The sequence below is a fragment of the Monodelphis domestica genome, chromosome 1 (genome assembly GCF_027887165.1).
Source record: "Monodelphis domestica isolate mMonDom1 chromosome 1, mMonDom1.pri, whole genome shotgun sequence".
Lineage (NCBI taxonomy): Eukaryota > Metazoa > Chordata > Mammalia > Didelphimorphia > Didelphidae > Monodelphis > Monodelphis domestica.
In genome coordinates, this window is record NC_077227.1 from 306,877,177 (window position 1) to 306,903,180 (window position 26,004).

The following is a 26,004-nucleotide window of genomic DNA, read 5'->3' on the forward strand; positions in this document are numbered from 1 at the left end:
TCTGTCTCTGTCTATCTCCTCTCTTATCTCAATGGGCCATCTCTGACACCGGGGGCTTCGGTACCAGCTGCAGTGGAGGCTCAGATTTTTAACCTAAAGTTAGAAAGGCTGAAACCTATTTCTCTCTTTCTCTTTATTAATAAATGTTTATAAATCTAGTAATAAGCCTCCAGATTAATTTTTATTTATAACAGCCAAGTTTACAGAATTCATTGGAGTCAAAATTCCTGTGCCAGTGCATGTTAATATAATTTACTTGCAAGAACCATAAATGTTGAAGATAAGAAACAATCTTTCTCTGTTTCATCCAACAAAAAATGAAATCTTGACAAGGCCTTTTTTTATGTTCCTACCTTTTGTTGCAACTGTTGTTTATTCATTTCAGATGTTTTATGACCCCATTTAGGGTTTCCTTGGTAAAGATATTGGAATAGTACCCCATTTCCTTTTCCAGCTCATTTCATAGATGAGGAAAGTGAGGCAAACAGAATCAAGTAACTTGCCCAAGGTTACATAGCTAGTAAGTGTGTGAAGACATCTTTGAACTCAGGAAGATGGGTCTTCCTGATTCCAGGCCCAGCATTCTATCCACTGAACCACCTAGTTGCCCATTTTACATATGGGGAAACAAAGGTTAAGTAATTTGTTCAATATCATACCATTCACAAATACTAGAGATGGGATTTGAACTAACTTGAAGTCTTACACATTAGCCACTCTACTATAATGCCTCAGTAGAATATATTTTTAAAACTGTTTTCATTGATGCCTATCCATTTTAATGAGTTATAAGTATATATCTGGAAGACAGTTATAACTACGTATGTGGGAATAGGGATGTGTATCTGGAAAACATCTAATAGCTGGCTAGCCCATCCAAGCTCCCTCTCTAAGTAACTGTATTCAGCACTTTCATCACCAAGAACAAACACACCACCCAGAACCCAATAGAGCAGAACTCATTACAGATGGATCGATGTACAGTGTGGGTCAAATCACATCCCTGAAATATAACTCCATGCAGTACAAGTCTGAGATAATATGGTCCAATAGTAACACGGTGTCAATGCTGTCCCCTGACACCTGAGTGACAAAGAAGTTCCATTGAACTATGCCAGGACCAGATTACTAGTGAGCTCCTGTTACCTTTGAAATGAAGTTGCCTTCACTCATGGAAAAGACAATGCCCACATCAGCTTTTCAAAAGAACCAAGGGAAAAAATATCCAGATGTATAAAATGAATGAGCTTCTTATGGAAAAATAAAGTTAGCAACAAATTCCAGTCTACTATGTTCAATTTTAAATCTTATTTTAATTCTACATGAATACAAGCAGAGGTTCTTTAGAGTTTTTGTTCAGTCTTGTCCAACTCTTTATAATGCCATTGGGGATTTTCTTAGCAAAGATACTAGACAGGTTTGCCACTTTCTTCCCCAGCTCATTTTATAGATGAGGAAACCGAGGCAAATAGGGTTAAAATTACTTACCCAGGTTTGTCTCTAGATCTAGCACTCTATCCACTTGACCACCTAGCTGCCAAAGGCAGGAATACTGGATTACTTTAGATCTGCTTTGCAGGCTGAATTTCTACAGGTGAGAAAGACTGAAAGAAGGGAAACAGTTTACAATGCTTAAGATATTCACATCAGGATTCAATTCAATAACTGGGGCAAACTTACTGATAATCTGCTGTCCTAAGGCTAGCATGCCTTCTTATCTCTGATTTCTTATGATTTTGAGTGAACAGATGCCTAAACAAAAGCTCCCTTCCCCTAATAGCACTCGTTCATCCCCATTCCTCCTGTGTTCCTACTCCACTCTTCTTTCTCTTTTGATTATTCCCTCTGGAATCTCCACTTCATTGATAACAATCCAACTTTCTTACAAGACCTTTTCATCTCTTGCTACTTCAATCTAGAAATCAAAGGAATCTTACCAACTCTCAGAAGGTACATGCAACCGGATCACTTTCTCTAGTATTAATATCCCTTTTCTCCTATGCTTTGGGCCAAAAGGAGGAATAGGCTTATTCCTTGTTCCTTAATGCCATTTGCTGACCCTCTTCCTTCTGCCATCACTTAGTGACTTTTCCTTCCAAGTTCATTCCACCCAAAATCATCATCTTGTCTAGATCCTAATAGAAATCATCTCCATATCTCCTGGTCATTGACTCTCCTTTCTCAAGGGAATATATTTCTTTCCAACCCACATTATATTTGAAGTCTTGGAGGTACATACACTCCATTAGCCTCTTCAAATCCAATGGCCTGCACCTTCATATCAACTCAATAATATATTTGTTCAAGTCAGGCCTGACTCTGACAGGCAACTTGTTAGTCTAGGTTCAATGCTGAAGTGAAATGACATACTCACATATTACTCAAGATTTAACAAAAGAAGTTTTAGTTAGCTATCCAATAGAAAGAATATTCAACAACAACCAAAACTCTAAGTCAGACTGAGGAGTCTCAACTTTTCTCCTTAAGGGTGCCAGTCTGGTCAGCATGGTAGGGTGTGGTGATTCGGGGAATCTATCAAACCTGAAGGGCTCTGATCTCATGTAGATGGACCTTTTTGTCCCCCTTGGTGACTAGTGAGAGAATTGAGAGGACTAGGAGAGCACATGGTTAATTGTGGAAATTGAGTGAACCACACTGATTCCATCTTGTGACAATTCTGGAGCTGTTGTAGTTCCTTTTCTCTTCAATAATGGGCTTAGTACAAATTCTATCTCGTGAGAAAAGTTTATTCACTTGTGGAAATTGGGAGAAAACCTTATTGCTTGAACTTAGCCCCGTGGGGCTAGGAAATTGAACTACTTGTACTTGCTGTTTAAAGACCCTTTAAGAAATAGCTTGTGTTGACCAGAAACATAATGATATTCTAAGATTGGTGCAAGGAGTTTTCTTATAATTGTTCATCTCAAGCAACCCATATGTCTTATCTGAAAATTGGTCCCATGCTGATCAGTTATTGTTTCTATGTGCCTTTGATTATATTGGGAGGAGTGATGCAACTTGGAAAATTACTAATCATTCATCCAATTAGAATTTAGATTACCTAATGTTGTATTGTTTCCTTTTAACTGGTCTTTTTTGATGAATCATTTTTAATGTATAAAATTCTTTCTTCCCTTGTATTGGAGTCCAGCCCTAATCTGAGGAAGAGGCCTAGAACTACTTTTCTGGGTAGTTGCCATGCATTGCTTAATCAATTAATATACTCAGAAGAGTTTTCTCAGTTATTTTATCTTTCACCTGCCACCCTAGGAATCCACTGTCAACAAGAGATTACCAGGAAAGTATATGGAAAAATGTTCATCTTAAAACTTGGCTGCATTTAAGGCTGCAGTTTAAACCTTGACCCTTGGACCAAGAAAGTTCTAAGGAAAGCTTTATTGCCTTTTAGGAGAAAAAACCAAACTAGCATAATTTAGGTGGGGAGAGGGGATGGAGGACTCCTTAATCTCATCATCACTCCCAATTCTTCCACATATATAATGCAAAACTCTGAAATTCTTCTCTCTATAACCTTGAGTCCTTCCATCTTTCCCCATGCCTCACCCTTCTTAATGTATCCTCAATACAAACTCTAGTCACCACCCCAATCTGACTCCTCACCTATATTTTCCCAGTGAATCTGACCTAACTTCCCTCACTTCAAATCTTGATATTAAAATATTAAGCAGTTCAACTTTATATCATCTTCTACCCTTGAATTCGTTGCTCCTTTAACCTATCATCACTAGTTCCTTTCCATACTACAACTCTGGATTAACCTAGTCACTGTCTCCTCCACTCCTACTCTGTGAAGCTGAATGCCTTTGGAGGAAACCATATAAGTTTGTTGAGTCCATGATAAATTTATGCTATGTAATCTCAACTGAAGGCAGTTAGGTATTGAAGTAGCATAGGCCTTGGAGTCAGGAAAACCTGAGTTCAAATCCAGTCTCAGTTACTTACTAGCTGTGGGACCCCAGATCCTGTTGCCTCAGTTTCCTCATTTGTAAAGTGAGCTGCAGAAGGAAATGGCAAACCACTCCAGCCAAGAAAACCCCAAATGGGGTCATGAAGAGTCAGGCATATGAACTAAACAAGGACAAGCCTTTACTTTCTTTTTTGTAATTAACCCTGTGACATTATTGGTGTAAAGAACTTCCAGTGGGGAAGCTCCCTCTCTGTTCATGTAGAGCCCTTATATTTTGGAAGTAATAGGAGCTTGGGGTCAAGGAGGTCCTGGGATAGGTCTAGATTTATTTTGGACAGCATGAATAGTTGAAAGAGCCCTGGACCATATTCAGAAGTCTTTGATTTGAGTCCTGGCTCTGACATCCAGATTTGTGACAATGGTCAAGTAACCTAAGTAACCTAATACTCAAGGAGTTTCAGTGGCTGTAGGAGAAAATGTAAAGTGACTCCAACTTATCATTCCAAACTGATTACATATTACAGCTCCTCACGAATTCTACAGTTCAACCAAACTGATTTAGTTGTTGTTCCCTGTACAATCCATTCACTTCTCAGTATGGAACATAAACTAATAGGGGACTGATCTTAGTTATGCCCCAGTCCAGAACAACTACCAATTCACCACATCACTAACTAACATTATTGAACCCTCATCACTATATCCTTCTACAGAATCACTCAACATGATAGAAAACATTTGCTGCCCAGTAGAAATAATCTAATAACATGAATGGATTAGAAGACAAGGACATTTGATATACTTAAAACTCTTTTTCCTGAAGTATCATTAACCACCTTAATTTGCAATAATAATGGAGGAAAAACAATGAGATTTAGGAGAAAGCCCACCATTTTTAATTAAATTTTATTTTTATTATGAACTTAATCATTATCCAACACAAATATTTCAAACATAATGAACCAAAAGAATACATTTGAAACTAAGCTTCTGTTGCACAGGTTGTTTATTAAATCTAACAGTTGCAACAAAATTGCCATGCCATTTTTTCTTCTGTGTATTATTGGAACTTACATTAATGTCCTTTTCTTTTCTTTCTTTATTACAATGCACTTATCATAACTCATTTTTCTCCTCCCCAAATAGAAGTTCCCCTTTGTAACAAAAACTCTAGAAAGCCAAAGGTAAGGCAAAATGGCAAAGTAGCCCTCCCCTAAGCATTGTTATGTAGAGTGGAAAAAGCAATGGTGTTGGAGTTAGATTTGGATTTCATTCCAGACTGCTGATTAGTAGCCATGTGACCTCTGACAAATTACTTTACCTCTCTGTGCCTCAGTTTCCTCCTCTGCAAAATGGGAATAAATTTTATTTCCTCAATGAGATATGATGTGGTCAAGAAAGACAATACATGTAAAATACTTTGTAAAACATTTTGCAATATAAATACAATCTATTAGTATTGCCATGATTGTTGGAGGCACAGAGATAAGAAGACCTTCATAAAAAAAAACCACAACAACTCTGGGGGTCATATTATTGGGACTGCAGCAATCATTCATCCCCAAAAGGTGTGGCTCACTATGTTTCATCCCTTGCTTTGCTCAGGCCTGGTTCCAAAGCAGATTCTCCTCACACATCAGGCAAATCACTAGGAATCCAAAAAGAAATCATTTAATTGAAGCACAATAACAAGACAGCTAAATGTTAAACCTCTGCTATGGAATCTTTAGCTCCTCAGAAATGAATGAAAATTGAGGGGGGTGCGGGGGGAAGAGGGGAATAGAGAGAGACAGACAGATAGACAGAGTCAGATAGAGAGACAAGATGCTTTGAAAATACTGGAAGGAGAGCTACCTTATGAGCCTGAGGAAACAGCTCTCTAGGTCTTTTCCTAGCAGTAATAATTTGCAAGAACATCTATGGATACTGTGAAAAGTCCACAGATAATATAGATTTCAGTAAATACAAGGCTCCTGTGTATTATATCACCTAAAGCTTTGGAGGAAAGCCTTTAAAATAAGCAGTGTTGAAATAAGGGGGGGGGGACATTTGGCTCCATGTTGAACAAATGGTTTCATCCTATTAGGACACAGAGGATATAGAGGATATAGTGCTGGTCAAAGAGTCAAGAAGCATAAATTCTAAGAAAGGTTTCCTTTTTGACCTTAGGCAAATCACTTAACCTCTCTCTTTAGCATGGCTTTAGCCAAGATCCTAGATTTGGAGTCAGACAACCTGAATTTAAACCCCAGCTTTGCTGCTTACTACCTTCATAACCTTGGACAAGTCATTTAACCTTTGTGAACCTCAATTTTCTCATGTGTAAAATGAGAGGGTTGGATCAGATGACCTCTAAGGTCAGGTTGCTTCCAGCTCTAAATCTGTGATCCAGTGATCTTTCCACAGAGACAAGAGGGAGAGTTTCCTGCAATTACAAATGAAACAGCTCTCAGGGTAACCGCCTTTCTTTTTCAGCTCTAATTCAGTGAGGAGATAGCTCCATTGCACTCATTACAGCTAACTCCACCTCCACAGGTGTCTATCACAACTAGCTCTACCCCACAAAGCTGTGTCAAGCTCATACTTCAGATTTCCTTTGCTTCTAGTGCAGTTAAGACATCTCTTAGATTTAGACATCCCAGACTGTATGTCTAAGGAACTAGTTAATGCTTTTTTTTTTTTTAACCCTTACCTTCCGTCTTGGAATCAACACTGTATATTGGTTCCAGGGCAGAAGTGTCATAAGGGCTAGGCAATGCGGATAAGTAGCTTGCCCAGGGTCACACAGCAAAGAAGTGTCTAGGGCCAGATTCGAACCTAGGACTTCTGGTCTTCTGTGAGCCTTGCTCTCAGTCCACAGAACCATCTACCTGCACCCTGTTAATGCTCATTTAGAATTACTTCTTTCAGTCATTCCTGTCATCAGATTTTTCTTTTACATGTCTTACCAGATAGTCTCACCAGGTAGGTGACTCAGTGGATAGAGAGCTGGGTTTGGAGTCAGGAATCTCTTCTTTCCTCAGCTTCCTCAAATGTAAAATGGGAGTAATAGCATCTTCAAAGACTTGTGAAGTCAACAACATGGAAATAGGTTCTGATCAAGGACACATGTAATATATGGAATTGCACATCAGCTACAGGAAAAGTGGGGGAGGGAGGGAGGGAAAGAATATGATTCTTGTAACCAAGAATAATGTTCTAAATTGACTAAATAAAATGAAAAAACAAACAAAAAAGACTTGTGAAGATCAAATGAGATAATATTTGTAATCACTTAGCAATACTCAGCACAAAGTAAATGCTGTATAAAAGCTCATTCTCTTCCTCTTCACTCTACCTTGCTCTTCTGTTGTGTCCAATTCTTGGTGAATATGTCATATCAGGTCAATACTACCCATGAGATTTTCTTGATAAAGATATTGGCGTAGTTTGACATTTCCTTCTCCAGTGGATTCAGGCAAATAAAGGTTAAGTGACTTGCAAAGATTTACCTAGATAGTACCAAAAGGAGCTTCTATTTCTTATCCACCTCTTTTGGCTACTAATCTGTTTTTCTGTAATGTCTCTGTTCCCCTCATTTAGGATACCTAGGCTCCCAGCTCCTTCAGCCCTACCAATTAGCTGGGTTATAGCAAGTTTTGGAGATTTTGTTGTTGTTTTTTTTGGTCCTCTTTTTCCCACCCACCACTCCTTAAAGAATTAGTTACTGCCTCTCTCTAAGGTTGAGGAAAAAACTATTTACCTCTCTTGGTGTGCTACATTTCCTTCAGGCCCTTTCCAGAAACTAATTCCTAGGTGTATGTTGGGGGAGAGTGGGGGTGGGAATATAAGGAAAGGGGAAATAATCTAGCTTTCCTGGCTGGGTACAGCTGACCCTAATTGTGCATACAAGGCCATATTTTGAGAATTAGAAGGAACCTTAGAGATCTAGTACAGTTGATAAAGTCAGGAGACTTTCAATCAGGAGGACCTGCATTGAAGGGTACTTGGGTTTCTCATCTGTAAAATGGGAGATAAGAGTAGCACCTCCACTTGTAGGGATGTTGTAAAGTGTTTTAAGTTTTGAACTATATGAGGTGGTAGCAATTTTTGTTTTTTCATTGTTATGACCTAGTCCAGTATTGGTGAACCTTTTAGAGATTGGGTGCCTAAACTGGACTTTCAAGCTTCTTGTGAGCCCCCCTACACACACACACACACACACACATACACACATACACCATTACTTGCAGAGAGCAGAGGGAGAAAGTGGTCTGCTGGACATTTGAATGGGATATGCAAAAAATGTCCTCAGGCACAGTGGAAAGGGGGAAAGGAGCAGCCCTCACTAGGGCACCTGTGCCATGTCTTCATCTTTGCCAACACAGATCTAGTCCAACCCCCTCATTTTAGAGATGAGAAAACTGAGACCCAGATGGGTTAAGTGACTTGGCCATTGTCTCTTAGGAAATAAGTAGCAAAGACAGGGTAAAATCTTGGTTCCTTGATTATAAATCAATATTCCTTTCACTAAAAATGTCCTTTACCAAGTGTTTCTCAAGAACTCTGAAATCAACAGAGAAATAATATTTTCGTGTAATTCATGTAATACAGCCAGAATCTCTTTACACATGATAATTTAGAACTGGTGGCCAGAAACTTTAGACATTATCTTGTCCCTATTACATTTGGAAAATTCCTGACCCATTTCATAGAAAACTGAAAAACTAGAAGTCAAACGGGTCCTGTCAGAATAGATTCCAATTTCAGGTTATCTTGACTCCCTGACCTATGCTTTTTCTGCAATATTTTTCTCTCTTAAATTGTATTTAAAGTGGATTAGAAGTAGAGACCTAGGTTCTATTTTTAGCATCTACTCATTATTTGTTTTTGAAGAAGTCACTTAACCTGCTGAGAACTCCTTTTTTTTTTCATCTGTAAAGTGAGTTTAATAACTTATAGTCTACACGGAGAAAATAGAACAGTATGTCTATTTTCTCAGATGTAAAACTTGTCCTAGTAGTGACTGTCTTACAGTAGGGCTAGAGCTCAATTATTTCTGAAGTTTAAAATAAGAGAAAGAGCCTCATTCCGAAGGGTCTACACAATTTCTAGCTAGGATCCCAGGAAATAGATCCCAGTTGTCAGGGACAATGTGGATCATGAAAATGGAGAACTAGAAGCTGGAGGAGATGGCACAAGGAATTGTCAGAGGCTATTCTTGAACTGGTGATAAAGAGGGGGAAAGGCAACAGAAGAGACTGGGTACCCTGGATAATAAGATAGCCAAAGAAAGTATGCTGGAAAAGACTGCTTTTTTTCAGGTTGTGCTGTTTGTCTTTGTCTTTTTTTAAATGCCTTCAGATTTCTGCACTTAAACTATCATCTAGGGGATGGAGACTGGATTTATTTCACTAGTACAAAACAGTACAACAACAGTTCTCAGGGTACATGCGGTCTAAGAGTCAGAATATGGAAAATACAGATACATAAGACAAAAGTTCATGGAAGGGGAGGGCTCTCGATTATTCTTTAGAGCTGTAAAGTTGTAGACGTTGTGACACTAATGCAGGAATAAGGAACTCTCAAGTGAATCTCTCCCTCTACTTTCCTTGTACCAGTGAAATTCCACACTTTGTCTTCACTGTATCTACTTGGGCTCTGAGAAATTAAATCACTTGTCCAGGGGTCATACTGCCAGTATATATCTAGGCAAGGCCTTGCCCTCAAGTCTTCTGGCTAATATGCAGCCTCTCCCAGTTGGCCATTCCTTCAGTTCAGACCACACATTTGACTTAAAGAATAACACTCTACAGTCAGTGTGTTTCCTCTCCTGCCAACTCCTACTCCCACTTCTCAGTTTCCAGTGATAAAGTTAACATGTCAAGGCAGACAAAGTGAGCTGGCCCTTTATTTATTCTGTGAAGAGCTCTTCACACCAAGCCCTCTTCATGTGAATCAGCGAGCCCCTGTTAACAGGTTAGGAAATGGAGTTAATTAGTACTTTAATCAATCTTTTCACCTGCCCCCTTCTTCCCTTCTCTCTAATGTTACCACTAAATCAAGCAGGGCCTCTTGAGAAGTTAAGTGGCCGCTAATTAGGAGTGAGCCAGTGGCCCTGGAGTGGGGCAAGGGGAGTTACCTGAATAGCTGTGCATGGTCACCTGCAGCAGCAGCCTGTCAGGAACAGAATGGGCAGCCCCTCGTTCAGCTGCTTGGAGACTCACGGGAGCATATCGGATGCAAGGCTGGCAATGAGTGCTGTCAATCAGAGGCAGAGACCCAGCAGCTGCACGCATTCAAACCTGGGGGCCTCTGCAGAAATGCCAAGCGTGTCTCCTCTTTCTAAAGAGTAACTCCTAAGAGGACTGAGATAAAAATCATGGAAACCCAATACAGCCTCAAGCTCCAGCGATTAACAGATGTGACTTTCAAGCATCAGAAGATAAGGTTGTATACGCAGTCCTGCACCTGCTGGGGGCACTGGCCACCAGGTCTATGCTTGGGAACCCCCAGAGGTGGTGACTCTGGGAAACCTTGATTACTATTGATTTTTTAGGCTTTGATATCTGACATGCTCAAACCTTGGAAAAAAAGGATGAGCTCACTGTGGAATTGTTATGCAACCCCTAATCAAGAACAGCCCAGAACTTATGCTCCTTTTGAGGTATGTTTAGATGTCTTTTCCTACTCAGACAAATGGGGTTATGTTGCTCCTTGTGCCACATAGTGTTTTATACTCAAAGGAATAGCTTGCTATTATTGTTGGTATAATCATCAGCATCACCATTAGTATCACTACTAATCAATGAGGTGCATTGTGGGTTTTTCCTCCATTTCATAAAGGAAATGCCTTTTTTAGCATTTGGGAATTCTTAGCTCCCTTTAAATTTAATGGCACATCCCACACAAACCTTTCCTTGATTTCCCCCAATTTTTAGTTGCCCTCTACCCCCTGAATTTACTTTGCATACATTTCCTATTTATACATATTATCCTGAAATACACATTATCCTTTCCCCACCCCACCCCCAAGGGAATGTAAGCTCTTTGAAAGCAGTGACTACTTTGTTGTCGTCTTAGTACAAGCACATAAAAAATATTCAAATCAATAAATGTCAGCTTCCTCAGGCTATGACATGATTGCAAATGATAGGCACAAAACACCCATTAAGCAGTTACCTACAAGCAGAGTACAATGCCAGCATCTCAACAAGGACATTCATTATCATAATGCCTCAGACACTTAATGACTGGGAGACCCTGGACAAGTCACTTAACCCAGTTTGCTTCAGTTTCTTCATCTCTTCATTTGGAGAAGGTATATTTTTGCCAAAAAAAAAAAAAAGAAAAAAAGAAAAAACCTTAAACAAAGTCAGAAAGAGTCAGAAAGGACAACAAACAACAATACCCTCATTTTACATATGAGGAAACCAATCCCCAAGAGGTTCAGTGAGTTTCCCAAAGGCACAAAATGAGTTAGTGTCAGAGCTGGAAAAGGGTTACTTGGCTTCTAGTTTAGTGCCTTTTCCACATGTGTTGCCTGATGGGACTGAAAATGTTCAGATTCTGAAGTCAGGAGGATCTAAGCTTTGAATCCTACTCTGTCATTTATTCCATTTGGCCTTAGATAAGTATTTCTGCTTTATTATCTATAAGTGAGGGGACTGAACTCTGAGGTCCCTTCCAACTAAAAATGTTATGATTTTATGATCCTATGTTCAACCCAAATAATTATCAAAAAGTGTTAATAATATATTTGGCTATACAATAAATTATTTGACTCACCATGTCTAGTAATTACCCACAAATGATCTTTAAATTCATCTCTGTATCATCTTTGGTAGTCTTACACCCCTAAGTGGAGGAGAAGAGAGGCTAAAAGGCAGAATTAAATAAGGAAAGCTTCATCTTCCAAGAATAGCACATAATCATAACTTAGGACAAGAAAGAGTATAATGGCTCACCTTTATTTGCCCAATCCACCACCACCAGTTTAATAAATAGCAAATGAATAGTAATAGCTCATATTTCTAAAGCAATTTGCATTCTCTTACATTGGAGAGTGCATCAGGCTTTGCTACCTGGAGTTCTTTTGGAGAGGACAGGATTTGAGGTTATATCCATATGTCCCCTCTGCTACAGTCCCATGTTGGTTCCTCATTGTGAGGTGCAAGTGGTCCTGGGCTTGAAGGCTGTGCCAGAAAAGAGAAAATTCTAACAGGTTCTATCAAACTTCAAGTACAGACCCAGTAATAAACTATTATATCTATTATTTGAGGGCCCAAGGATTGAAAAATTGATCACAAGAACATCTGCTAAGTCACACGGTGATTGTAATCTCCATTAGTAAAGGGAATCCACATGCATTAAATCTCAGCTCTTAGAAATTCTGGAGCAGCTATAAATTCATATAATGAGACAAGTTAATTGAGAGGGAGTGTTAGTGTCCTATGAACATCTATAAATCTAAACAGGAGTATCAGTATCCACCTTGTAGAGCTCCTAAAGGAAGACCAGCATTATAAATTCCACTTTAAAAATTAAAGACAAAAAACTAAAGTTACAGATGTATTTTCCCCACCAACCCAATATCTATCTACCCAGTCCACGCTGAATTTAATTGAATTCCACAAACATCTCTAAGTATCTATGATATGGAAGACATTGTTTAAACAATGTGAACACAATGATGGAAACAAAATATTTTCAGGAGTTTATGCTTTAATTTTTAAAAATTATTTATGATATTTGCGTTATGGCATTTGGTATATATGCATTTAACATTGGTAGTTTTTGTTTGTCTATGGTGTGGCTTTTTTTTTAAACCTTTACTTTCTGTACTAGTAAAAACTCTAAGACAGAAGGTAAGTTACTTATGCAGGGTCACACAGCCTATAGTGCTTTTGAGAAGCAGCATAGTTCAGTGTATTAGCTGGTCCTGGAATTAGAAAGATCTGGTTTTAAGTCATACTTCTAATACATACTGACCATGAGACTCTGAATAAGTTAGCCTCCTAATGCCTTACACAATTCTTTTGCAGAGATGGGGTCAGTTTGTATTGGAGGATCAAGAACTTCACAAGTCGCTGCCTACAGAGATGAATCATTGATCTGTACCCCAAAATGATACCTTTGAATAGAATATAGTTTTTTGTTTGCCTCTCCAAAAATATTCTTTTCTGATATCATAATTGCAAATCCCACTTTTAAAAAAGTGCACATCTGTATGTCTTAAAGTTTTTTATAATCAACAAATGGTCTTCTTTTCATAATTTTATTTTACAATTGGATTAATTATAATGTAAGCTTTTTTTTTTTTTTCCAAAATCAGATATTTGTCTAGACCTGTGATTTCATCAGGAAAGCTCGGGCTTGACAATGCAATTTATAGTCTTAGAAATCTGTTCAGGGCATTGAGAAGTTAAGTATTGTTTTCATGGTCACATAAAGAGTCTGCATCAAAGCCAGGAGTTGAGAGGACATATTCCTGATTCTGAGTCTGGCCACTATGGCACATTGCCTCTATCTTTTAATAGGGCAGATAAAAGCATGTACATAAACAGGTATGGTTTGTATTACTAGGAATGAAGTTTTCTCTTCTCTGTCAGACCCTTCTCCATAGCCTTTGTGGCATTATCATTCATGCTCCCTTGATGTGGGTGTACCTAAAGGGTCTGTCCTGGGTCTTCCTCTTTTCTCTCTCTATTCTGTCTCTTAGTGAGATCACTAAGAGCCTCAGGGAGGGTGGTTCACCTCTATGCTAATAACTCACAGATCTATATAACCAGCTGAATTCCAGGTCTGTATATCAAACAGCTTAATGGACATTTCAAATTGGGTAAGCCATAGGCATCTCAAATTTAACTTCTCCCATACAGAATTTAGGGCAACTAGGTGGCACAGTGCATAGAGGGTTAGACTTGGAATCAGGAAAACTCCTCTTTGTGAATTCAAATCTGGCCTTAGACATTTAGTAGCTGTGTAACCATGGGAAAGTCACATCTCTTCTGTTGGCCTCCATGTCCCCAACTGTAAAATGGAGATAATAATAGTACCTACCTTCTAGGGTGGTGGTGAGGATCGAGGGAAATTGTAATTATAAAGTTTAGCACAGTCATAGCAAATGCTTATTTCCTTCCTTCCTGATACAAGGGGAAATCTCATTTTTTTTTCCCTGAGGCCTCAGTTTCCTCATCTGTAAAATGAGCTGGAGAAGGAAATGGAAAACCACTCTGATATCTTTGCCAAGAAAACCCGGAATGGAGTCATAAGAAGTCATTCCTTACTCTGCTTTATACTGCATTTCACATATCCATTCAATTATCATATCTTATTGACAGTATTTCACCTATTCACCCTCTTGTCATCATTCACACAACCACCATCCTAACCCAGACCTTCATCATTTCTCTGATTGCGGTCCACTCTCTACACAGTTTTCAAAATGATTTTCCTTAAGCATAGATCTAACCATTTCACTCCCCAGCTCAAGAAAACTCCAGTGGATGCCTGGATCAAATACAAATTCCTCTGTTAAACCTTTAAAGCCTTTCACAGACCAGCTTCAACCTGCTTTTCCAAGTTTGTTGCCTTTTCATGACTTCCCCATAGTTGGCACTCCCCTTCCAATTTCTGTCCCTTTGCAATCACTGTATGTCCCGGGTGCTTGGAATACACCCCCTCCCTCCTTATCTCTGCCTCTTAGAAGCCTTCTTTTCCTTCACAGTTAATTCAGACTCCACCTTCTCCATGAATGTACAGAAAATGAAAAAGGTCTGCATTTCCCAGTTCCTAGTACCTTCCCTTCAAAGCTTTTTTGTTTCTATTTTGAATACACTTATGTATGTACATGTTATGTTTTCCCCACCTGCAGTTAGACTGCAAACTCTTCGAGGGTAGGAACTGCTTTTGTCTTTGTCTATCCAATGCCTAGCACAGTTGGGGCTTAATAAATACTGATGGATTGATAGCACAATATATGGATAAAGAGCTGGCCTCAGGAAGATCTGAGTTCAATCCCTACCTCTGGCACCCATTGATTATATGTATCTGGAGACTTTTCTGTAGTCCCAAGCAACTCTCTGAGACCACAAGTTGAAGAGTAGCTGCCAGTCAGCTAAGTGGTTCAATAGAGAGAGAGTCAGGCCTGGAGACAGAAGGTCCTGAATTCAAATTTGACCTTAGACATTTACTGACTGTGCAATCCTAGGCAAACCACTGAAGCCCAAAGAACCCTTACTGATCTTCTGCCTTGGAACTGATACTTAAAGTATTGATTCTAAGATGGAAGGTGTAGCTTTATTTTATTTTATTTTATTTTTTAAACCCTTACCTTCCATCTTAGAATCAATACTGTGTATTGGTTCCAAGGCAGAAGAGTGGTAAGGGCTGGGCAATGGGGATCAAGTGACTTGCCCAGGGTCACACAGCTAGGAAGTATCTGAGGTCACATTTGAACCCAGGACCTGGGCCTGACTCTCAGTCCACTGAGCCACCCAGCTGCTCCCCCCCTCCCCCGAAAGTATGGCTTAAAAAAAAAAAGACTAGGTGGCAGTCTATCTGCTTTGGTAGATGGAGCTCCCTCACTGGGAATTTATTCCTTATATCAATGATATCTCAGATCTGGACCAAAAAATAAAAGAAAATCAGTACTATTCAAGGTAGAATGTGATTTGGGCAAAGCAGTACTCTGGGTCCTCCAATTTCAAGTCTACTGCTCTTTATACCAGAATACCTTGCTGCTGTATGTTAATTCTATCTAATTAACTAGTTAATAAATATCTTTTAAAAATTGTATTCATTCAATTAATTTAGAATATTTTTCCATGGTTCCTCCCATGGTTCCTCTTCCCTCCTCCCTCCTGTAGCCAACTAGGAATTCAACTGGGTTTTACATGTGTCATTGATCAAGATCTATTTCCATATTATTAATATATAAATCTCTTTTTTTTTTAACCCTTACCATCTGTCTTAGAATCTAAACTAAGTATCAGTTCCAAGACAGAAGTGTGGTAAGGGGTAGGTAATTGGGGTTAAGTGACTGACCCTGAGTTACACTGCTGAAGTACCTCCATTTTTGATGAATAGCAAAGAGGGAAAGAATTGATCTGCCTGGAAAGTTATTAGTCAGTTAGATATCATGCTAATCTGAGAGAAGTAGCTTAAGTAGTTAGAAATCTGGGCCTGGAATTTAAAAAGTTGTTGTGTTTGAACTCAATAAGATGAGTTTCTCCAGGTCAGCACTTTGCCTCCTAGCTGTTCCAGAGTCAGAAAGAACTGACTTCAAATATGACCTCAGACACTTAGTTGCTGTGAGACCCTGGGCAAGTCACTTCACCTCTGTTTTCCTCAGTTTCCCCAAATGAAAAACAGAGATAATAACACTTACCTCACATGGTTTTAGCGAAGATTGAGTAAAATAATAATTGTAAAGTGTTTAGCACAGTGCCTGACATTAGTGAATACATATTTCCTTCCTTTCTTAAACAAGGGAAAACATTGTTTCCTCTTGAAGCAGCCAATTTTACTTTGGGGCATCTCTAGTTATTAAGAAATTTTTCCTGACTTCAAACCTAAATCTACATCTGTAATTTCTACCCATTAAACCTAATTCTACTCTCTGAAGTCAAAGAGAATAGATCTAACTCATCTTCCACTTATACAACTTCAAATAATTTGTTAACAGCTATCATGCCATAATTCCACTCCCCATCTTCACCCCAATCATTTTGTCTTCTGTTCTTTAGATTTTTGCTTGATGTTGCCTGGAACCACACCCCTATATCTACCCAATGTTTCCAAACCAGGCCACAATATAGAACCTTTTCTCCTTTTTGCCAGATCCCCTTTAAATATTCTTCTCTCTTGAAAATAAAAATTCCTTGAGATTAGGAACTGTCTTAATTGCTTGTATTTATATCCCTAGAGTCCATCACTGAGCCTGACATATGCTAAGAACTTAATAAGTGTTCTATCAATTTATTCTGAACAGTTCCTTAACTGATCCTTGTACACAACCTGGTTTTCTCACTGTCTCAGTCATCCCTCTTCTGAATGTGCTCCAATTCATTTGTGTCTTTCCTAAAATTTGGTCTCCAGAACTGAATATAGTTTTTCAAATGTTATCTGATCTTCCTCATGGTTTTATTTTTTCTTTCTTTCTTTTCCTTTTTTAAACCCTTACCTTCCACATTAGAATCAATACTGTGTATTAGTTTTAGAACCTGCCTTTGGGCAGAAGAATGGTAGGGGCTAGGGGGTTAAGTGACTTTCCCAAGATCACACAGCTAGGAAGTGTCTGATGCCAAATTTGAACCTAGGACCTCCCATCTCTAGGCCTAGCTCTCAATCCACTGAACCACTCATCTGCCCCTCCTCATGGTTTTTTTAATGAACCCAAGTAGACCATGAAATTTGGGGGGTGGGGATTGAGGATGGCCATGCCACCATATTGATTCACACAGAGGCTGCAGAAAACCAAAACCCTCCAATCCACAGCACAATTTCGCCCACCTATAATTTGTACAGCAAATTTTAAAAAATGAAAATAAGTAGAACTTTATATTTATCTCTATTATGTCTTACATTATTAAATTCATATTTTTGTTCTTTCTTGTTGGAATCTTTTTATATACTGACTTGTTATCTAAACTTTTTTGCTACCCTTCTAGGTTCATTCTTTAATACTTTAAATGAATCTGTAGATGTGGGTATTATCTCTATCAGTGAATCTTGTAATCCATTCATGCCTTCTCATTCTGTGAAAGAATTGTACATGTTCTATCATATGTCTCTAGTAGAAGTCTTCTAGGTCTCTTTATAAAGACCTAGACTCCTGTGTGGCATTTGGGCTGCCAATCTATTATCCTTCATTCTCACTATATGACAGGCTCAGTATCTTTGCTTTCTCAATGTTCTTCAGTAACATCCTGTGCACTTCTTCTGCACAGATCATCAATGCAAATATACTGTATTTTACTTTGCCCACTATGCATTTTTCCATTTTCCTTTGAATCACCCATAACTTTTATTCTTTGGAAGTTGTGGTGTTCCAAGACAGGCAACCATATAGCATCCCCTAAGTGCAATCTGTCCTCCTTCTAGTTAAGCCTCCAAATGTAGTACCTTTCCCAGAGTTAATACTGATGTATAAAACTTAAAGGACAAGATATCCAAATGCATAGCATAATTTGGCCATAGGACATTGTTTTTACATTCTGTTACTCTTGGCTGTCTTGATTGTTAGGCTGACTTCTTCTGATCTCACTGGAGAGGTCTTAAAGTATTGTGGGACTTAACTCAACCATGCCAACATAGACATCTGAAGGACATCATCAACTATAGAAACTCCTTCTTCCGGTTGTAGCCTGTGTAGTAAGTCCTCCATGAAAATGATGGACACATTAGGTAACTAACTATACATTCTCATCTTTTATTCTTTGTTTGATGTTTTTGGAAAAAGAGGGGGGGGGATTAAAATTTGTCTGGTTGTGTTTTCTTTTTAAGCTTTGTTAAAGTTGCTTTTAAAATTAAATTTTATTTTCTTCAATTATGAAACATTTATTTTCCCCTTTTCCTTGTCAATCTCCACTTAAAAAAGAAAAACCTTTTATTGTGACAAATATACATGGTCAAAGAAAAAAAATTCCCACTTTGGCCATTTCTAAAAATATATTTCTTATTCTGCCTATTTAATCTCCATCATCTCTGTTAAAAGATAGAGAACGATCTTCATCAGTTCTATGGAATCACAATGAATCATTTTATTGATTAGCATTCTTAAGTCTTTTAAAATTATTTTTATATTCTTGTTATATAAATTGTCCTCCTGGTTCTGTTCACTTTCACTTTGAAACAGTTTCACATAAGTCTTTCTAGGTCTCTCTGAAACCATCTCCTTCATCACTTTTTATAGCACAATAGTATTTAATTATATTCATATATCATAATTTAATCAGTCTCTTTCGGGTGATTGGCATCCCATAGTTTATAACTCTTTGCCATATGCTTTATTTGCTATTAATAATCACAGGATCCTGGAACAGTTATCTCTTGGTCTAATGATCAAATTATTTCGTATGATTTTGTTTTGAATAAATGTATAAGCCTTCTTGTTGGAGAAGAACTTATCAGGCTTGGTTTTGCTCTATGGTGTCAAATGATTATTGGTAGTCAACAAACAATAAAGACAGTGAGACTTAGCATTTCCTGCCTGATTGGATCAATTGCCTGATTGCAAGGATGTGGTCTACTGCAGAAAATTATTTCTGAAAACTTGTCTGTCCCCTTTTCATATCTTTATCAAGGAGGCTTGAAATATATGTGTAAATTATTTTCATACGCTTTTTATGAGGATGAGAAAGTAGGTATATGGGTCAGAAGGAAATGCTATTCTATTGATAACCTCCTGGGCAGAGTAATAATATCACTACTTGGGATTTTTCCTATCTTTTTTTTTTTTTTAATTTTCTCCCCCCTAAAAAAAATCTTGTAAAAAAGTATTTTTGATGCCGTCTAGTTTTGTTAATTCTAGCATTAATATATTTAGTGTTCTCTTGGTTTGATTCAGCTATTTTTTCTGACTTTATTCTTTTTAAGTGTTCTTTCAACTTTCTCAAATAGCAATATGTTAGGGTTGAAATGTGGTAATAACATCATTTCTATAATGAGAATCACAAGAGATCCTTATAGACATGATGAGAACATTGTTCCATTCTTTTTGTTTGTTTTTGTCTTCTTGCCAGTTTAACCTATGAATGTTCTTGGGATGATATGGCTCAGTGGATTCCACACCATGTTTTGTTATTCATTTTTATTTCCATTGCTCTTCCCTGTTTTGTGGGTAACACTGCCTGTAATCTTCCACAAAACTCCAGAAGCATTTTACATATAATTTTTACTCAAAAACAATGTTTTCCTTCATGGCAATTTCCTAACTTTATGTCATCTAAAGATTTATGTCATCTATAGAAAGGAGACTTTCATGACTTCATCCATGGACCAAATACAGGGGCAAAGTAAACTCTGGAGATATTTTGTTTAGTGACTACTTCAAGTTCATACCAATTTCCTTGTCCTGGACCTCTCTTCTCCTTCTAAAAGGAGCCAAGAAATGAGCAACTCTCATCAGGGTTGCAGAAGATGAAGAAACCATTCCTCTCCCCACTACACCCCAAGGCTACTGGCTTAGTTTTCTGGTGAATAGCACTTAACCTAGAGGTGACCAATAAACTATTCAGTTTTCAAAACACTGCCTGATATATTTGAGTACATGTATATAGGAAGGGGGTAGAGGCTGGGGTTGGAGTGGATAGGGAGAAAGTGGCCTCTCTAAAGGGCCTGAACCAAAACTTGACTCCACCTTGCCTATATATTAAGCAAACATAGTTTCTGGTCTTAGTCTCCTCTTCTGTGAAATGAATGGGTTAGACTAGTTGGTGTCTAAGTGTATTTTCTACTCTGATATTTCTACAAAACAAAGATAATTGCTCCACTAAAACCTATTGGACTGCTGTGTTCTTTTACACTTAACTAGAGATTTAAAAATTTTAAATTTAAGGCAAACATCACAAAATATTGATTGAGATGTAAGGAAGAAACTCCCAGAGCTTCCTCTTTTTTTTAAATTTCATTTTTAAAATTTTAGGTAATTGATTAAGACATTTTTTCCATGGTTATATGCTTCATGTTCCATCCCCTCCCCCACCCACCCCCTTCCCATAGCCAATGAACAATTTTTACATGTGTAACATTGATCAAGTCCTATTTCCATATTATTGATATTTGCACTAGGGTAATTGTTTAGTCTCTATCCCCAATCATATCCCCATCAAGCCATGTGATCAAGCAGTTGTTTTTCTTCTGTGTTTCTGCTCCCACAGTTCTTTCTCTGGGTGTGGATAGTGTTCTTTCTCATAAGTCAATCAGAATTGTCCTGGATCATTGCATTGCTGCTAATAGAGAAGTCCACTACATTCAATTGTGCCATAATGTATCCATCTCTATGTACAATGTTCTCCTGGTTCTGCTCCTTTTGTTCTGCTTGACTTTCTGGAGGTTCTTCCAGTTCACATGGAATCCCTCCAGTTCATTATTCCTTTGAGCACAATAGTATTCCATCAGCAACAGATACCATAATTTGGTCAGCCATTTCCCAATTGAAGGGCATCCCCTCATTTTCCAATTTTTTTGCCACCACAGAGCTCAGCTATGAATATTCTTTTTTTTATTTGGTCAATTTCAAACTTTATTCCTTGGTTGCAAAAATCATATTCTATTTCTCCCTCCCCTCTCCCATAGCCAACGTGTAATTCCACTGGGCAGAGCTTCCTCTTTTAACTAATTATACTCTCAAACTGGATGCTGAGATTAGTTATTCTACATTACGAAAGAACTCTAGCTTTGTAGTCAGAGGACCTGGGTTCTAATCCTACCTATGATTACATGTGTGAAATTTGGAAAATCACTGAATTTTCTCAGGCATCAGTTTTTCCATTGCTAAAGATAAGCATTTATTAAGCACTTACTGTGACCAGGCACTGTACAAAGCAGTAGAGTATAAATACAAGCAAAAAGAAAAAGTCTTTGCCATTGAAGAACTGTCATTTTAGTGGGGAAGATAACACAGAAAAAGGAGCTGAAAATTAAACATAGGCATGGAAGGAAGAAAATAAGTATAAGTATTTATTGAGCACCTACTAGGTGAAAGGAAATGTATCAAGTGCTTTATAAATATCTCATTTGATCTTTTCGATCCTGCTAAGTAGGTAATTATTCTTAATTTATAATTGGGAAAACCAAGACAGAGAGAGGTTAAACTAGGTCTGTGGTGGCAAACCTATGGCACACTTGCCAGTGGAGGCACTCAGAATTCTCTCTCTCTGGGTATGCATGCCTTCACCCCAACACAGATTTCACCAGAGTTCATTACTGTGAAGTCAGAGGGACATTACTAGTTCATTACTATGAAGTCAGAGGGACATTACTATGAAGTCAGCCCAAGGCTGCTCCCCTCCCCCTCATTATGCATGCCTGAGGACATTACTTGACCCTCTAAAAGGTTCACCATCACTGTCCTAGGTCATACAGCTAGTAATTATCTGAGTCTGCATTTGAATTCATTTTCCTGGCTCTAAGCTCAAGAGTCTATCCACTATACAACCTAACTGCTAGGTCTGGAATAGAACCAAGAGGGAAATGGAGGTTTGTAATCCATGGAAGAAGGGAGATTGAAGCTGAGGAATGATTTCTAAATATGGAAAAGTCAAAACTAGGTGAAGGGAGAAAGTAAACTAGTGTGTCAGGTAAAAATTAGTTTTTCTGCTAGAAGTATTATATTTTATGAGGTTTATTAAAGATTAAGAATTTAAGAAAATACAAGTAAGAAAGCACGTGCCTAGGAGGGCCAAAAGGCCCATTCAATTACCCTTACATCATGAGAGATGTGTCTGCTTGGAAGTGGAAGTAGGAAGAGAACTCAGTAGGCTTTTACAGCCAGTTAAATAGAAATTTTTGATCCCGCCCAGGTGAAAATCTCAGTGAGATTAGAGGGCATCTCGGGAACTAGAGCAAGGATTTCTGGGGATTGAAGTCCGGGGTTCAAATCTCCATTTTTTACATTTCTCCATATGATCCTTATTGGGAAAGAAATTTTTTTTCCCCCAAAAGGATCATGGAAACATAATCAACCTAAAGATTACAATAATTTGAGGATAAAAAAAAAACAATAATTGCTAGATGCATTGACAAAAAGCCAGTTAGGGGGCAGTCCCCTTTGGCATGAAAGTATAGATACAAAATAAATGTTCAGTCAACCACTCCCAAAGTTCATTTTGATCTTCTTGTGCAGCTTGTGGTCTGGAGGCATCTTCGTGGTGTCTTCTCCAAGCAGTTCAGTTTCTGGATTCAGAGAGGTAGCATCTTTCTTTACCTAAAATTCTTCTTAAAAGGAATTTAAACTTTGGAATTTAAATAATAATATTTTTTATATTTCCCCATCTTGAGGTTGATTGAAAAATACAGGATCACTTAGGGATGCATGGCTGAGTTATGAGGTATATGAATCAATTGGCAAGAGAAATTAAAAAGACATTAGAAAAATCCAAATAAAAAAGAAAATTTCTGGATGAAAATATAGACTATCAAAGTCTTATGTGTAAAAATTGTAAATAAAGGAAACTTATATTACTGTAAAATCAAAAAGTTAAAGAAAATCTTAATATTGGTGACATTTGCTTCAAGTTGATTATGTTTTCATGATCCTTTTGGAGAAAAATTTTTTCCCAACAAGGAAAGTTCCCGAGATGCCCTCTAATCTCCCTGAGATTTCCACCTGGGTGAGATCAAAATTTCTATTTAACTGGCTGTAAAAGCCTATTGAGGGCTCTTCCTACTTCCTAGGCACATGCTTTCTTACTTGTATTTTCTTAAATTCTTAATCTTAAATAAACCTCTAAAAAATATAATAGTTCTAACAGAGAGAAAACTAATTTTTAACTGCTACACTAGAGGACCTCTAAGATCCTTCTGGTTCTCTATCTATGATTCCATGATGCTATGGTTCCAAATGTCAATGCCCTCTAAATTCTCAAGCCCTGGAGCAAAGCCTTAGTCACTGCCAGATTTCTGGTAGATAAAGCTGAGTACCCCCCCCCCCTTTACTTCGCTGAACAAAGAGTGATAGATGTATAATAATATTCCTTTAAAACTATTTCAGGGGATACTACTACCCTTTGCCTTTTCCCCAAAGAAAAGTATCCATGTAAAAAATTCCTATACAATTTCTTTTTAAGAAACAAAGGTTTTAGCTGATATTCTGGCTTCAAGTAATCAGCTTTACAAATGAAGAAACCCTGGATCTTAATCTTGTCTTAGATACTACCTGTCTGACCCTTGACAAATCGCTTATCCTCCCTAGCCTCAGTTTCCATCTGTAAAATTGTAAAGTCCTTTGCAGCTCTAAATCTATGTTTGCCAAGTTAAAAAAGAAAAACAGGGCATCACTTCTCTGTGGCTGGGCCGAGTAAACCCTTTTTGTAAATCACTTTCCTAGGCCTTCATTAGTTCCTTTCCAATAGGCTTGAATCCACAGGCAGAGGAATGTTAAAATACTTCTCCAAGTGGGCAAACCTTACTAGAATTCTCCAGCAATATTTTCTAAAGTGATCAGTAAGCATTTATTAACTGACTTCTATAATGCTAGACTCTGTATTAGTTGCTGTAGATACAAAGGTCCAAACAGAACACAAGCTTCTACTTGGGAGATAAAATGTGCCTATTTAAAGTAAAATATAACAATTTTCTTGGTGTGGTCACTAGTAATAGAGGGAAGGAGTAATTGAAAATGGAATCCAGTATGTCCTGCTGGGAAGAGATTTTTCATGAAGAGGGAGTAGAGAGAGGGCTGAGGAAAAGCATCTCCTGGCTAGACAAGTGAATCAGAGAAGACTGGATTGGAAGTCTGATCTGTCCAATAAAGGGGCTATCCAGGGGGAGCCCCAAAGTCCCTTCTAGCTCTTAAACCCTACGATAGGAATTATCATTTTCTTTGCATTGTCAGGCCCTCAGTGCCCTACATAAGCCCTCTTTCTGTGGCCTGAAGAAATGGTGGCGTTTTCTTTCCCTCCGTTTGTTTCTAAAAGCTGAATTGTGCCTTTGAGGCCGACTCTATTTTCCTCTAAAGTTACCATGAAGAAAAAAGTATAAATCTCACTTTTTACTGGGGCCTGGCACTCCGGGCCCGCGGGCTGGGCAGGCACGCTCACTCACTCAAACGCACTCACACACACACACAAAGACCAGAGGCGACCATGCCATAATGTAAAATAGTTAAAAGCTTATTAGGGCCCTCCAGAGCAGGAAGATTTCCACTTTGTTTCAGAACACCCCGAGCCCGGCCTTTCAAGCTATTGTGCTGGCTGCAATTCAAATCTCCCTTTGTCAGTGTGAATGGGCCCTCTGAGAGCTCCTTTATGCCCGCATATTCCCCACAGGCATATATCCCTTAGCTCCATTACTGATCCACCCAAGTATTCAGCCAGCACCTTCTGCCTTCCCTTTTCACTCCCTAAAGTTCCGAGTGACGTGAACGACTCTCTCTGTGCTCCCTGAAAAGTGCACCCCAGCCACCGGGGAGGGGAAGGGGGGAAGGGAGAGGGAAGAGGCGGGGCCAGTCCCAGTCCCAGCTGGGGAGAGCCAGGCTCACACTTTGCTGTCCCTGCTGCCTTAGTGCAGGACAGTAGGGAACGTGTGGCTGACTGCAAATGATTGATTTTTTTTTTCTCCTTCCACTCTTTCCTGAACTGGGACTTGTGAGAGCATGTGGACGAACAAGTGACATGACGCACACCATCCCCCCAAATCAACACAATTCCCTTCACCCTGACCCCCATCACCACTTTCCTTAAGAAGAAAAAGTTCCAGAGTCCGTTTCCTCTCCTTTAATGAGGTCAAAAGAGAGAGACAGAGACAGAGAGACAGAGATAGAGACAGAGAGATAGGCAGAGAGGCTGCTATCTCTTTCCAGGACTGCTTGCTGCCGCATCTGTTTGTGTTTTGGGAAACTCCAGTGAAGGCTTTCGAAGGAAAGGCGGCAGTGATTCGAACCTTCTCTCTCTCCAATACTTCTCTAAGCACGATTCTCACTCCTTCCTCCCGACCTCACTTGCATATCAACATTATGTGACTGTCCCCAAGCTGAGGTATAAGGGTCACAGATCCAAAGGCGTCTCTTCCAATCTAAATTTAAACAATTGTTGTTAACAATACAATTTTAGGCAGAAAATCTTCTAACTAGATTAAATCCAGAGGCCACTGAAACAGGGAAAAAAAAAACCCCAACACATGCAGCATTGAAAGTAAACGTGAGGCCTCCTAACAGGATAGAGAGTGTGAAATCCATGCAGAGGAGAGAGAATAGCCCGTGCAGTCGCCCATTCTTTCCTTCCCACAGGGCCTTGACCGTTTGACTCCGAGGCCATTGAGTTGATCAGCTGGAGTCTTTTGGGCTGTGAATGGGGACCCAGTGGAAAGACACAAGTCTAAGAGCTAACGCTTCCATTTTAAGCAGCCTGAGTGTGGAGGGGGTGGGGGTGGGA